This window comes from Pogona vitticeps, chromosome 10 (genome assembly GCF_051106095.1).
Source record: "Pogona vitticeps strain Pit_001003342236 chromosome 10, PviZW2.1, whole genome shotgun sequence".
Lineage (NCBI taxonomy): Eukaryota > Metazoa > Chordata > Lepidosauria > Squamata > Agamidae > Pogona > Pogona vitticeps.
Genome location: NC_135792.1, coordinates 12420179 through 12431970, shown reverse-complemented (window position 1 = coordinate 12431970; position 11792 = coordinate 12420179). Strand labels below are relative to the sequence as shown.

General features: G+C 46.9%; 1 long non-coding RNA gene across 6 annotated transcripts in view; it reads right to left on the bottom strand.

Moving 5' to 3' along the window:
• The window catches only part of LOC140702216 (uncharacterized), a 29119-nt gene that overhangs the window by 16943 nt on the left and 384 nt on the right, over positions 1–11792 (bottom strand). For 2 of the 6 annotated variants that reach the window (XR_013538539.1, XR_013538538.1), the window contains exons 1-3: positions 9763–11782; positions 7559–9070; positions 6371–6482 (exon numbers count right to left, since the gene is read on the bottom strand). This is a non-coding gene — a long non-coding RNA (uncharacterized LOC140702216). Of the gene's footprint in view, positions 1–6284; positions 6483–7558; positions 9071–9762; positions 11783–11792 lie in introns of those variants that run through there. The other 4 variants (XR_012081304.2, XR_012081303.2, XR_013538540.1 and 1 more) reach the window with 4 other exon arrangements.

The window sequence follows — 11792 nt, the reverse complement described above, 5'->3', positions numbered from 1 at the left end:
AACCAAAATATGCCCATTGAATGAATGGAGCTAGTTAAATCAACATTTGTCTAACTCCTATTGATTCTATCTGGGATTAACAATTGGGAGTTAGCCCAACGATTCTTTCCCAGCTTGTATGGATCTAAAATCAGCTCATGTTCTGAGATGCTGCTGGTGGTGATGATGAAGTTTGTGTGGAGCAGAACCAGTTCTTAGCTCCATTGCAATACAATAGAGCTGGATTCATAAATATATGCCAAGATATTAAGGGGTCTTGGTCATGTGGTCTGGAGAAGGTATGATCAAACTTCTCAAGATGTCAGTAGAGCACTTAGCAGTTTTTAACAGTTACTGTAATATACGGAATCCATCACAGCTCTTCCAGACTGGGAAAGCTTTCATCTACAGTACTAATATTCTGAACGTCGCTCGGCTGTTATAAGTGTTGTACTGGGGATGTACTGGGGAGAAAGGGCTGGCAACTTTAGCATAATTTGGCTTTATCCAAATCTGCAATTGTAAAAAGGCCCCCCTTGACAATTTGTCCAGTCGTGTCTCACTCTAGGGCCCGGTGCTCATCTCCGTTTCCAACCCATAGAGCTAGCGCTTGTCTGAAGACAGTTTTCATGGTCACAAGGCCAGCGTGACTAGACATGGAACGCTGTTTACCTTCCCACCGAGGTGGTACCTATTTATGTACTCGCATTTTTGCATTTTGCATGCTTTCGAACCGCTAGGTTGGCGGGAGCTGGGACAAGCGACGGGGGCTCACTCCATCATGTGGATTTGATCTTACGACTGCAGCTCTTCTGACCTTGCAGCACAGAGGCTTCAGCGATTTAACCAATAATAACTGTGTGCTGCCGAATCCATCCTGACTTACGGTAACCCTTTTCCAGGTTTTTCCAGGCAGAGAATTCTCAGGAGTGGTTGATCATTCCCTTCTTCTGGGGGCGCCCTGGGACTGTGCAGCTTGCCCAAGGCCACCCAGGCTGGTTCTACTCACGGGAGCCACCGTGGGAAATCACAATACCAACCTCTAGCTCCACGGCCAGGTATCTAACTCACTGAGTTATCCAGCCAGCTGTAGTTTTATTAAGGATGCAGAAAAGACTTCTATCAACCTCTTTATTAACTGCCGAGATTAATACCTCCCAAAATTCCTTATAGAACACGAGGGATAGCTTGTGGCCAAACGGGGAAGGTGAGCGTTCCCAAATGTGGGGACTGGGGAGCTGCCTGTGCAATATTACTACAACCAATCATCATCATAATAGCGAGCTGCCAAGTCCATTCTGAGTTATGGTAGCCCTTTTCAGGTTTTTCTTGGCAACAAAGTGCTCAGAAATGGTTTACCATTCCCTCCTTTGTGGGGGGTTCCCTGGGACTGTACAGGTAACCCAAGGTTACGCAGGCTGCTTCTTCTGATATGTGCAGTGGGGAACCAAACTCCTAACCTCTGGATCCACAGCCAGGAACCTAATTCAACCAGCTACATGGCAATAATATAACTGATTTAATTGTGGCATCTATACACTTTTAATTGTCTTACTTCCAGGTACTCCGAATATTTGGGGACATGAGTCATTTTTTTCCCCTTTCCCCCATAAAATTTCCTGTTTGTCTAAAACTCATTCGGAAGACAGGAGATTGATTTTTATGGTGAATAAGCCTTCAGATTCATTCACTCATTCCCGTTAACTGGGAAACTTTTTTTTCTTCCCACGAGCATATAGAATTTCTATGAAAGCATGATTTAATTTGCAGTTAATTAACTCATCAAATCATCATTCTGATTAATCAATTAATGCTTTCAAACCCAACTGAGACATTTGTAATTTCTTATGAATAAAGTGGGCCCTTTTAATTCATAAGGCATGGTGATCAGCTGAAATGAATGACGGTGCCTGTAAATGATGCTCTGGAAAAAGATACATGGGATGCTTCTTCAATTAAAGTTTGAAAGCCCTAATAGCCATTGATTTGATTCATTCATTAACTACAGATTAAAATGTTGGGTTTACAGTCAGAACTCATTCATTGTGGAAAGGGATTAGCGAATCTCTTAAGCCAGGAACTGAGTTTGGGAAAGTTCCTTTTTTAGACTTGAACTTCCAGGAAATGACATACACTGTAGCATGCCTGCAGGGGGATTCTAAGATTGGTAGTAAGAAAAATAAAATTATTTCAAGTTTTGAAGGACCAAGGAGAAGGACCTTCAAAAGGGTGTCGTACTTCTGGAGGTCTCTGACCACCATGTGAGCATCTTTTCATCACCAGTGAGCCTAGAGACAGGCTGCTCAAGTAGGTCCATCCACAGCACGCACTTTTGTCTTTTAGGTCTTGAGGGCAAGGTTTTGTAGGTTGTTGATGTAAAGCTTTAGGGGGAAAAAAACAACCAAGAAAAACTATATGGCCAAAGATAGTAGGGAACTAAAAGAAATTAATCTGCAAGATTTAAGTACTAATTATTTATTTGACAGAACTTACGAATGACTCACCGGACCTCCCCCAAAGCCATGTACAACAAAATCACAATATATATGCAGAAAAGAATCTACATGGGATTTTAAAAACAGATTTCCATGAAATTAAAAGACAGTGATTAGTTAACGAACATTTGACTTCCTGTCACAAGCTCAACCAGCATGGAGCTACCTCCATGACTTCTCTTGGTGGGAAGCTCCACAACAGGAATAATACAACTGGAAATGCTCTGTCTTGTGTATTCACCAGTTTAACATATTGCAGCCGAGAAGGTAGTGGTTAAATGTGCAGTTAGGCCTCTGTTGAAGAGCTCAGATTTTAGGAGAAAATATTGGTCTTGAGTCATATAGAGTGTTACAGATCAAAATATTGTGTAGTTCCAAATGCCTCTCACTGGCACACTAGAAGAGCTGGTAGTTTGTCAGAGATCATGACCACGCAAGAGGTTTTTCCTGGATTGATGTACCACTCATTGGAGCCTAAATTATTGCCACAGTTCACACAGAAGTATTTAATTATCATTACCCATTGTCGTTCTCTGGTATAACATACCCGACTTGCCCACTCCTTTTGCTGGCAGGCAAATCCCTTCTTTCGAAAAAAAGTTTAGCAAGTGAAAGAGCACTGAACTGACAAGTTACAAGAAGCAGTAGTGCTGCATCAGTTTAGCGCTGTAGCATTAGTTCCCCTCTCCACGTGTAACCAACTATAGCACTAAGTTGGGAGAAAAAAATTATTTTTTTAAAAAATGCAATTAACAAACTGTGTTGCAAGTTGAAATCCTTACCGGTACAAGCAGAAGGCAAGCAAAAGGAATAGAGGCCATGCTCACCCTCACTCTGTGAATCCTCAGTGATATTCTTCAGGCCTTTCAACAATGCCTCAGTCTAAAGGACCAATATAGGTAATCACACCACCCAAAAGTATGGCCAAAAAATATTGAGTAGCAAGGGTATAAAAACACAAGCCCTGATGACTGAACAAAGACATATGCATGCAAAAGGATCAGCTCTACCTGTGATTAGCAGTCGTGTAGTGGAGATGATGGGAAAAAAAACATGTGAAAAACATGGCACAAACAGAAGCTACTCATCCAGTCATTCAGGAAATGTCATGCAAAAGTTTTCCAGGTTTCGTCCCAGATGCTTCCATTGTGTAGATTCTCAGGCAGCAGGTTATAGGAAAAAGAACTGCAGGAGTGATTTGGACAATCAATTCATGGCTATCTCATGATGCAGATGTGATGACTTTTTGAAAGACTAAACGATGCACCTCCTGAAAACACGCCTTCAACCTTTAGTTGGGGTGGCCATGAGTTGCAGAAGTGAATGGAGCTTCCCTAAAATTTCAGGGCCAGGTCAAAACCTTCCTGTTCCAGAAGGCTTTTAACTGAAATAATATCAACTGTGGGTCCTGATGGCAATTTTTAGAGTATATATTTTAATTGTATTTTAATTGTTTTCTCTCTTTTTTTACTATATTTTAATTGTTGTAAGCTGCCCATAGACCTTTGGGCAGTGTGGGCGGCATATAAGTCAAATAAATAAATAAACAAACATTTAATCACTGTGCAGGAGGAAGACAAGCACTGGAGCAAGGATCAAGAATTCTGGCCCCTGCAGGATGAATCCCCCTCCCCATCCATTTAGACAGCCACCGTCTCCCTTTTTTCCATCTCTGCTCACCCTTCCTTTGCCTGCTGTTCTTAAAACATAGGGGATTATCGGTTAGGCCATTGCATTCAGCCTTAACACTTCTTGCTGGAGATCTGGAGCCTGAATACCTTCTTGAAAGTAGAGGGGAACTTTGAGAAGGAGAAATTCCCACCCACCCCTTTTGCTAGAATGCTTTTCTCTAAATATTCTTCTGCTATGTTGTAGTGAATGGATATATAATCAGAAGCAGCTCTTCCGCCACCCAACCCGCTCACGGTGTCTTAATCTTAAGAGAGGAAAGCCACGTACTTTTCTCCTGCAGAAACAGACCTGAGCAAGAAGAAAGGGACGGCGAGCGGTTCAAAAAGCGCAAAGCGCCCATCCCCGCCCGGACGCTTTCCCTGGCAGGGAGGCTCGTCGGCATCCCTTCGTGCCCACCTGGCATCCCCTCCACGCGGTCCCCTGCGACTAAAAGTCCCCCTTGGACTTCGTCGGATCGACCTCGAACTGACAGGAGCAGGATTTTGCTCCTATTCCTGATGCTGGGTCGGAGCCGATTTTTTTCAGAAGGAAAAACTCGCCAAATAAATAAATAAATAAATAAAAAGCCCCCTTACATACGACCTCTTGGGTGGGTGGGTGGGGGAAGAAGTCGGGCGATCCCCAAAAGTGTGGCCTGAGGAGAAGAGCCTTTCCCCTCGCCCTCCTCCGGCTGCCTTGCTCTTATTCGAACCGGAGGAAAGGTGTTCCTTTTTTAAAATTGCGTCTCGCTTTACTAAGGACAGGGTCCCCGCAGGTTGAGAATGGGGGGGGGGGTCCTCGGTTCCTGCGGCGATGTGTCCTTGGCGCGCACAGACACACGCGCCCCCCCCCCCAACCACCACAGAGAGAGAGCCACCTCCCGTGCGCAAAGGCGGCGGCGGCGGCCAGCTGCCAACATCCTAAAGGCGCACGAGATGGACGGCTCTCTCACGGCTTCGTCCGACCGGCCTCCGCTGTCGCTTCTGGTGGCCGCGCAGGGGCCGCGGGTGCGGGCGCTTCTCCCGCCTGGTCGCCGCTCCCTTTCCGAGCCCCGACCGAAGGCTTCCAAAGGGAGATCTCTCTCTCTCTCCCTCCCTTTAGTTCCCGGGTTCGCTCCTTTCTTGATCGACGGCGCGCCGGGCGCTTGCAACTTTTGCCAGCTTCCCCATCTCTCCCCCCCCCCCCCCGCGATCGGCTTGCCGGGAAGCAAAGCAAGACTTCCCCGGTGAAGACGGAGCGGGGACGGAAAGGCGGAAGGCTGGCCGGGGTTCACCACTGGGGACGGGATCTTAACGGAGGAAGAGGAGGTGGCCGCTTCGGATCAGATCCGAAGCGACTCCTGGGCGTTGATCCGCCGCCGCGGCTCACCCAGACAGAGCCCGCGCGGCAACAGTTTGGTTTGGACCGAAACAAAGCGATCACGGATGAGCCCTCGAGACTTGGGCCCTTGGGGGGGGGGGACCCAAAACCACCGGCCTTTCTTCTGCGCGCGGTTCATCCAAGTCCTGGAGGAGAGGCCGGCTCTGAGCATCCTCCCCTTTCGGCTAAGGATGGGGGAGAAGAAGGGCGAGAGAAAACTTTTCTCCCTTTCGAGGGAGGCTTGCCGAGCCTCACGCTCGCTGGGCCACCAGGTCCGCCGGGGGGCGAGGGCCTTGGCCAAGGAAGGAGGTCCCCGGAGCGCCTTCCCCCGTGAGCCACCCCCGAGGAGACCAACGGTCGAGGCGGCCGTGCGCCCCTCGACGGCCCGGGTTGTCCGGGGCAAAGAGGGGCCGAGACCGGGTGGCCCGGGCTGGCGAGGAGCGGCCGGAGGGCATTCGCCAAAGCCAAGCGGGGGGGGGCTCACGCAGGCAAGGGGGCGGCCAGACCTGGCCTGCGCTCTGCCCGCGCTTCCACGTTGCACTTGCGGCCCCCCCCGGCGCTCGAGCGCTCCCCCTCGTTTGCTCGCCCCTCGGGGCGGGTTTGGGTGGGCGGGTGGCCACTTCCACCCCACCTATACAGGTGCCCGCCGTGCTTAGTCTCCAGGTGTTCCAACCACCTGCGCGGCTCAGTCGGCGGCCTTGGATGTGAAAAGAATCCGGGGAGCTTCCTTAGGATGGCGTACAAGCTCGGGATTCATTTGAGCTCAGTCTCCTTGGCAGAGGTTGCAAAAAAAAAGGGGGGGGGACAGAAATAGAGTCAACAGAAAACTCGTATTGTGTGTGTGTGTGTGTCTTGTGTACACCTACCTCCATCTGTAGACAAAGGATGTCTGTCTCCGTGTGCGCATATATTCTGCACGTATACCTACGCATGTCAACTGCTGGGGGATCTTCAGGCCCCCCTCCCCGTTTGCAAAACCTAAATTTGGGAGAGGGTTAAAATAAACAAGTAATTATTTGTCACGGGCCATAAAAGGACGCCTGCAAAAATTATTGGTTAATGGTTTCTCTGGTTGGTTGATCCGACTGTATATTTTGACCTAGAAATACCAAATTTCGAAGGGGAGGAAGCGCCTGCTCTCTCCCCCCCCCCCACCGCGGACACTCATAAAAAGTTCCGTACATTGCGATGTGGGGCATGTTTAATAAAATCCCAGCAAGTCCTAAAAAGAACAGCACCTCAGTCGTTTTTCTGGGCGAGAGTCCACTTCGGCTCCCCCTTTTCCCAATTTCCGGATACTGGTTAAAAATAGTGTTCCCACTTCCAAGGTCTGGATTTCTGGACTGGGTCCCCCGCCCTTGGCGAAACCCCTAAACATTCTTCGGGGAATTGGCAAGCCAAACATCTGGTTCGTTAGGGCAAAAGCTGTTGGAATCAGAAAAGCAAACTTTGCTGCCGTTTAAATTTGCTTAGCAAAACAATTTATATCCGAGCAGAGAAAGAATCTTAGCCCGGAGGAAAACACTAACCCGTCGTCGTCCCCCCCCCCCCCTCCGCACCTCCTCAACCCACATGGATTCAAGGCGGCTTAAAATTCCCACCCACTCCCCAATAACAGGGTCCTGAGAATTTTCACCCCTCCCCGGATAATAATTACTTTTCCACCCCTCCCATCACTAGGGTTGCTTTTAATGGAACTCAAAGATGTTACTGGGCCCGCAGCCCGAAAGGAAAAAAAAATCCTTCTCTTTATATACATGCATCCACTTCTCCCTTCTTTGCTACTATTCAGGAAAAATCCAGGTTTTCCTTTTGCCTCCCTTTGGAGAAAATTAAAATCATTAAAATGTTGCAATGAATTCAGAGGAGGCAGGGGTGGAAGAGTTTCACCAACTAAATGAAATGAGAAAAGAAAGAGTAAAAGTGTCGCAGAAGAAAAGGAGGAAATAATGTGTTAACATGTTTAAAAATCCAGTCTGGCCGGGAGTTAAATTGGCAATTATTCTCTCTCTCTTTCTTACACACATGCATATAGGCAGACTGTACACACTTACCTGGGAATAAACTCTGCTGAGCACAGTGGCAACTCTTTGGGAATAAACGGGGCTCGGATTGTGCAGTAACTCAGTTGTTCTTTTCCTACAGGAGAGTGATTGTTAGACTCTTGAGAATAAATGTTTTGTTTCCCAAAGTTTCCTAAACTTTCTTGGGGAGAAGGCAACAATTAGTGGCAGGCCTAAAGGGGTAGATTTCCCGCTCTCACCTTCTTCAAAACAAATCTACTACAGTACTATTGTAGTTACACCAGATATTTTGACAGAATTCTTGCCTATATCATCTCTCCCAGGATTAGATCCTGGCTGGCAGGATCCGATCAGGAAGTCCCTTTGGGTTGATCTCCAGGCTGTCGATGTTTATTAGGATCTAACTTCCAGTTTTACAAGAGGCCTAAACAACCTACAACAAAACCCCTGCAAACTGTTTAGGCAAACTTTGGATTCAGGGCGGCTGACGGTACGCAACAGGAACGGGACTGGGTATTATTTAAATAATAATAATAATAAATCAGAAGGTTTCAACATTTGTTTTGCTGTTTTAGGAAAATGAGGGTTTCCTGGAGTCTAAAGAAAAAAGATCTGACAAAGCTCTGAGTAGGAAAGTTCGCCTAATAGACTGCAACTAACCAGTAGGAACACATCTGTCTGCACAAACTATGTATGCAATGCTTCAAATTCTAGTTTTGGAAAAGCTGGTAGCAGAGTCTATTGTCTCAAACTGAAAAAGGAACAACTTAAAAAACCCTGTCATTTTTCAGAAGCAGAGTTCTTCTAATTGCATTAAATATTGCCTTTCCTCTGGCTGTTGTTCTCCTTTCAGGAAAATCCATAAGGGAGCTTTCACTGCAGGGGTAAATGTTCTCTTTTGATTTCACTTTATCCTCAAACCTTTCAGAAGCTCACTTTCTTTAATGAAGTTACAAACCAGTAAGATTTTTACTCTCTCTCTCTTGCTCTCTTTAAAATGACTATTTAATGGCAGAGAAGGCCAAAGGACCAGCTAAAATAAAAACGCTAAATAAATAAATAAATCCAAACAGTTGTGGGGAAAGGCATGTTAAGGCCAGAAGTTGTCATTCATTAACAGGGCAACCTCTGCAAAGCAATTTCTCATCTTTATCTGAAAACAGTCTCACAGCACAGTCTGAAGTCCTAAGATTTAGACCTTTCCCTTTGCAACGTTTGCTAATTATTATTATTATTATAATTAATAAAATAATAATAATAATTGATGTTGGTGAAAGAGCTACCAAAGTTCTTAAAAACTGTGTTCATCCCCCCCAACCCAAATGTGCAGCAATTTAATTAAAAGAACTGGATTTAAGATTTTATGAGAACAGACGAGAGCCTTTTTTTTAACACCCCCCCAAATCTCCCTCCCAAAATAAAAATCTAAAGTTTTCAAGCCCAATTCTTCCTTGCCTTCTATAAGACTCGCTTCCTATCATACGTCACCGCGATCTTGTAAAGGATGTGCTTTTCCTCCCTCTTCACGGTCTTAAATTACAGCTATTTAATAGAAAGAAAGAAAGAAAGAAAGAAAGAAAGAAAGAAAGAAAGAAAGAAAGAAAGAAAGAAAGAAAGAAAGAAAGAAAGAAAGAAAGAAAGAAAGAAAGAAAGAAAGAAAGAAAGAAAGAAAGAAAGAAAGAAAGCCATTACTGATTGGAAAGGGGGAAATTAAGCTTTTCTTATTCCTTATGGAATTCTCTCCCTCTGACACAGACGTTTACTGCAAATTTGGTACCACCTTCTAGGCATTTAAGAACGCTTTAAAATGAAGAGGCTACAACTGACGCTGCCTTCGATTGCAGCTTGCTAAAATACTTTTCTGATATGTCATCAAGTCGTCTCAGATTTATGGCGACCCTATAAATTAGTGACCTCCAAACGTAGTGCTAAAATATAGATCTTCCAAATTTAATAAATGGGGGCGGGGGGTTGGTCGGTCTCCTCGAGACCCGTCGAGAGAAACCCTGGTGAGCATCCCCTTTAGATCACCTTTCCTGCTTCTTTCCCTGCCACCTGGATACAGGAAGGTTACACGTGACGTCATGCTGATTACATATAATAAAAGTATTAGAGAGGAAAGAGGAGCGGATTTTTTTGGGGGGGGGAATCAGGTGAGTGAGTGGCATTTATGGAGTTTTAGAAAATGAGGGTTTCCCGATTTTCTAAGCTTGAGGCGAAGCCAACTAAGATACCTGGGAACGAAGGAAGATTAGAGGTTGTTGCCCATTCCCTCCAGAAGAAATGCTTTTGATTTACAACGCGAGCCTGAAATTGACTTCACTCTTGATCTCGAATCTAGAGAAAGGAGAGGAGACCTGCTGAGTTATCGCCCTTAATTGCACAGTCCAGGACCTGAGAGGAAAGACAGGGGAAAAAAATTGGGCTGTTCTCCCCTCTCTCTCTAAACTTCCGCCACGATCCGCCACCTTCTGTGGCTTCAAAAGACTTCTTTCCACCTCCCTCTTCGAGAAGGGATCGATCCAAGCTTCTCCGCAAGCCCCCTTCCAGTTTTGAGACGGAGGTAACGGGTTTCCCTTGGGGGGGGGGGAAACCCAAAACAAAACCGAAACCCTACAGCCGAGCCAAAAGCGTGCATCCGGCCCTAACATTTCTCCGGCAGGGATGGAGCCTCTCCCCCCCCCCTCGCCGGTTGCTTTGGAAAAACCGCGCATCCTGCCCCCGATCCTCCCCCGTAAGGTTGCATTTGCAGCCTTGCAAGATCATGAATGTCCTCGCCCTCCCTCCTTTTCGGATTGGAAAGGAGGGAAAAAAATGGAATTGGGGAAGGGGGAAAATCTGTGAAAGAGGACTAGAGAGAGTTATGTTTGTTTGTTTTTTGGTGGGGGAAACCCTCGAATCAAACCTCCTAAAATGTTGCGTTTCCTAGCCCTCCCTCCCTTCACCCCCCCCCCCGGGCCGTGTTAACATTTTTCTTTATTTGTTTTAAGGCTTCTGCCGCCGCCGATCCCCTCCTCCTTCCTGCCTAGCGAAGTTGTTTCCTACGTGAGTTCTCTGCGTGGAATCCCAGGCTCGCCGGCTCTTGCCGCCGCCGCGCGCCTTCCCGGTGACACTGATGGATGCGCCAATGGAAGGATAGACAGATGTTAGGGAGGGATCTAACGGCATGCAAAACCAGGATAGGAGAGGCAGGGAGAGAGAGATGGGGGGGGGGGGAAGAGAGGGAGGGAGGGAGGGAGAAGTCAAAACATCCCGATGGTATGAAAGTCACTGATTCCCGGAGCAAACAATCCAGACAAGGCACATTCGCACGCCCACAAGCCTTCTCAGGGAGAGGATCTCTCTCTCTCTCTCTCTCTCTCTCTTTTGGGGGCAGAGGCTGCATCAGCCCCGATCTCGCCTCTCAAGGACCAGATCCTGCATCAGCGCGAAGAGACAGCCCGCCGCAACATCCGTGAAATGCATCCCACAAGAGAACTCACCCTCTCTGGTTTTGCTCCTAGAGAATTAGCATTTTTTTTAAAATCCCCGTCCTCTGCTGCGATTTCCCGAGGACGGCGAGAATAGTTTTGCCCGGGCGTGATGGGTGCGTTTCATCCTAAGGACCGATGCTGTCTCTCTCTCTCTCTCTCTCTCTCTCTCTCTCTGGGTCTCCATCCCCTTCTCTCCCCGCCCTCTCCCCAGAAAACGCCGTCCAAATAATAAAACCACCAACAGCCCTAACTTCCTCGTCGATAAAGTGGGGGGGGGGGGAGGAGGAGACGTTTAATCTTCTCCCCCCCCCGCAAACCAAACCCACTCGGCTTTCTAAAAATGCGAGCCCACATCTGCACCGATTTGAGGGCTTCCCAAATCCCCAAAATAAAACGAGAGAAAATGCAGACCCTCCGCTCTCTGGGGGAGAGGGAAAAAAATCTCATCGTAAGGAAAGAAAAAAATAATAATAAAAAAGTGAAATCGTGTTTTTTTTTCCACCCCTATCCCCGCACACTTTGCCTCTCTGGGTTTGGGTTTTTTTTTAAATTTTTTAAGAAAAAGGAGAGCAAGAGAGAGGAAAAATTATTTACTACTGATGTTTGCTGCACTTAAGTAAAGCATCTGGGTCTTAAAAGGCGCTTCCTTGTGATTTGCTGGCGCGGTTATTAAATCTCGCTCTCTCTCAGCCACACAAAGAAAAAAAAAGGCGAGGGGGAGGTAAAAAGAGAGAGGAAAAAGCGAGAGGGAGGCGGGGGAAGCAAAGGGGGGGCACTGGCCGTCGAGTAGG